The sequence below is a fragment of the Leptodactylus fuscus genome, chromosome 7, assembly GCF_031893055.1.
Source record: "Leptodactylus fuscus isolate aLepFus1 chromosome 7, aLepFus1.hap2, whole genome shotgun sequence".
NCBI classification, from domain to species: Eukaryota; Metazoa; Chordata; class Amphibia; order Anura; family Leptodactylidae; genus Leptodactylus; species Leptodactylus fuscus.
In genome coordinates, this window is record NC_134271.1 from 125,985,817 (window position 1) to 125,990,008 (window position 4,192).

The following is a 4,192-nucleotide window of genomic DNA, read 5'->3' on the forward strand; positions in this document are numbered from 1 at the left end:
ACCTACGATTTCCTCAGAAATCGTAAGTGCGGCTTATAGTCCGATGCGCCTTATATATGGATGGAAGCGGCGGCAAAGTCTGCGTGCCGCTTCCATACATACATAAAAGGCACCATAAGGGTGCATTCACACTACGGAACGCCGGCGTGTATCACAGCCGTACACGCCGGCGTTACAGCAGGGCTGCCGGACACTTCCCATTCATTTCTATGGGAGCCGGCATGCGAGCGCTCCCCATAGAAATGAATGGACAGACACTTCCCATTCATTTCTATGGGAGCCGGCATGCGAGCGCTCCCCATAGAAATGAATGGAAAAAAGAAGTCCGTGAAACTTACCGAGCGGTGCAGGGCGGGCATTCAGGCCTCCTCTTCCTCCGATGTCCTGACCACTTCCTCCGGCGCTCGCGAACTAATGGCCTGGGCGCATGCGCAATATCATAATGCTTCTACTAATGCGCATGCGCCCAGGCCATTATCAGCGAGCGTCGGAGGAGGAGGACGGAACATCGGAGGAAGAGGAGGCCTGAATGCCCGCCCACCCTGCACCGCTCGGTAAGTTTCACATTCTGTTTCAGGCTTTTATTTTAAAACGGGGGGGGGGGGGGGGGGTAGTTTAATCTAACTTTTACAGTTGGGCTCTATCAGCATGATTTTGCTGATAGAGCCCCTCCTCGCCTGCCGAGCGCTTCCAATAGAAGCGGCTGGCACGCGGGGGGTTAAGCGGCCACTGGCAAAGTCTGCCTGCCGCGCGCTTTCAATAACATATAATGCGCACCGGACTGCGGCTTATAGTCCGGTGCGCCTTATATATGAACCGAGACGGACTATAAGGCGCTCATGGGCAATGCGGCTTATAGTCCAGTGCGCCTTATAGTCCGTAAAATACGGTATATTTTTACAGATTGATAGAATTGTTTTCTTTTTGTTTGCTCCTTTTCTTTTTTAAATGTAGATTGTGAGCCCCACATAGAGCCCACAATGTACATTTTTCCCTATCAGTACGTCTTTTTTGGAAGATGGGATGGAAATCCATGCAAACACGGGGAGAACATACAAACTCCTTGCAGATGGTTTATTGCCCTTGGTGGGATTTGGACACAAGGACTCCAGCGCTGCAGGGCTGCAGTGCTAACCACTGAGCCACCGTGTGGCCCCCTTTGCTCCTTTTCTTCTCTTTAGTATGTCCCCTCAGAAGGCATGGATGACAAAACAAAACAAAAAAATTGTCATGTGCATGTTTGTTATAATTGCAGCATCCCGGAGTGAGCTGCTATATTTTTGTGTTTGTCCTTTGTTCCTGCAGGATGTCTTGGTTTGCCTTTGTCTTATATGTTCTATGTTAAATGTAATGTGATATATTGCATCCTTGATATTTCTCCCCCTCTCCTCTGCAGTTCAAATTTGTGCCTTGGTACTCCCTAGCCAATCACAGGTCACTGGGCGGGGTTGTAGAGAGTTTATAGTCTCCTGATATCTGTTACAGAGTCAGTCCAGTGTACAGTCATGGCCAAAAGTTTTGAGAATGACACAAATATTATATTTTCACATGATCTGCTGCCCTCTGGTTTTTATGTGTGTTTGTCAGATATTTTTATCACATACAGAAATACAATTGCAATCATATTATGAGTAACAAAAGCTTATACTGACAGTTAGAATGAGTTAATGCAGCAAGTCAATATTTGCAGTGTTGACCCTTCATCTTCAGGACCTCTGCAATTCTCCCTGGCATGTTCTCAATCAACTTCTGGACCAAATCCTGACTGATAGCAGTCCATTCTTGCACAATCAATGCTTGCATTTTGTCAGAATTTGTAGGTTTTTGTTTGTCCACCCATCTCTTGATGATTGACCACAAGTTCTCAATGGGATTAAGATCTGGGGAGTTTCCAAGCCATGGACCTAAAATCTCTATATTTTGTTCCCTGAGCCATTTAATTATCACCTTTGCTTTATGGCAAGGTGCGCCATCATGCTGGAAAAGGCATTGTTGATCGCCAAACTGCTCTTGGACGGTTGGGAGAAGTTGATCTTGGAGGACATTCTGGTACCATTCTTTATTCATGGCTGTGTTTTTAGGCAAGACTGTAAGAGAGCCGATTCCCTTGGCTGAGAAGCAACCCCACACATGAATGGTTTCAGGATGCTTTACAGTTGGCATGAGACAAGACTGGTGGTAGCGCTCACCTCGTCTTCTCCGAATAAGCTGTTTTCCAGATGTCCCAAACAATCGAAAAGGGGATTCATCAGAGAAAATGACTTTACCCCAGTCCTCAGCAGTCCACTCCCTGTACCTTTTGCAGAATATCAGTCTGTCCCTGATGTTTTTTTCTGGAGAGAGGTGGCTTCTTTGCTGCCCTCCTTGAGAGCAGGCCTTGCTCCAAGAGTCTCCGCCTCACAGTGCATGCAGATGCACTCACACCTGCCTGCACAACTTTTTTTTTTTTTTCTCCGCATTTTTCATGTGGAGAGGGGAACAGAATGGCCTGAACGAAGATGTGAACCAGGCCTGACATGGGGAATTTGCAGTGGGATCCACCATGCAAAACCTACATCAGAAAGTTTTTTTTTTCCCGTTCACTTCAATGCGAAGTTTGGGCAGAATCCACCTGAAGGTTGACCAAAGTTTTTTTTTCAGCTAACAGAAAATGAGGCGTCTACCTTTTACGGAAATTAATTAGGGTCAGAATATTTGTACTGGATTTTGCAGCAAAAGTTCAGCAGTGTGAACTTAGCCTAACCGTCGCTCTATTCAAACAAATACAGAAGCGGGCCTTGTAATGGGTGGAGTCCCAGCAGTGGACCCCACATTTTTTTCCTGTAGTTGATAACCCATTTAGGCTATGGCCCCATGTAGAGAAATGCAGATACAAATGTTTCTGCAGTTCTTCTCATTGAGTATTTCATACGTTTTTCTCTGCTTTTTTTCCTTGCCTTATTACGGACGAGGCCCCAAATCGTGGGAACGCAGCTTTTTTTGTTGTAGATTTTGTTGCAGTTTTTGAGCCAAAGCCAAGAATGCTTGCAAAAGGAATGAGAAATATATAGAGAGTTCTTATACTTCTACCTTCTGAACAATCCCTCCTGGCTTTGGCTAAAAAAACTGCAACAAAAAAAGGTGTGTTTCTGCAACATGAGGCCTCAGCCTGAATCTATAGGGAAACCGCAGCTAAAAATAGCATGTTGTGTTTTTCAAAATGTCTGCGTTTTATTCTGATAAACCAAAATTTCATTCAATTTGCTGCTATTGTAAAACGCAGCGTTTCTGCAGCAGCCAAAAATGTTACTTTTTCACAAAGTAGAGCCTTAGTCTTAGGCCCAATAGAGCGAAATGTGAAACTCATAGAAAAAACACATCAGAAATGCATCACGTTTTTTCGGTGGTAGTTTTCATTGTGTTTTTTTTTTTCTTCTCTTATTAAATCTATAGGAGAAAAATAGATGCGTTTTTTTTTTTCTGCGTTTTGAAGCTGCATGGGACATTGGCTGCGTTTTACAGTAGCAGCAAAGCGAATGAGACTTCGGTTGTCCTCATCCACACGTTGCAGACAAAAAGCTGCAGAAAAGCTGTGTTTTCAAAAAGCATGCATTTTTAATAAACCCAATTTTATCTGTAGAAATGCAAGCATTTTCACTAAAGATAAACCACAGCAAAAAACAATGTGTTTTCACTATGTTTTATTTTTCCCTCTGCGTTCTTTGCATGTGCAATGGCTGACCTAAATTGCCCTGGGTGCAAGTTGGGTCCTAAGATACATGCGCCCTGTATAGTGATGAGCCCTGGTTACCCGGGACCATGTATAGTGATGAGTCCTGGGTACCCTGCGCCCTGTATAGTGAGGAGTCCTGGTTACCCTGCGCCCTGTATAGTGAGGAGTCCTGGGTACCCTGCGCCCTGTATAGTGAGGAGTCCTGGTTACCCTGCACCCTGTATAGTGAGGAGTCCTGGGTACCCTGCGCCCTGTATAGTGATCAGTCCTGGGTACCCTGCGCCCTGTATAGTGATGAGCCCTGGTTACCCTGCGCCCTGTATAGTGATGAGCCCTGGTTACCCTGCGCCCTGTATAGTGATGAGTCCTGTTACCCTGCGCCCTGCATAGGGTATACCCCCTCTCGCCTCCTCTCCGTCTACCAATGACGTTTTTTGTTTCCCTTTCCCTCCTGTATCCGGTCACGTGACGTGCTGTGCC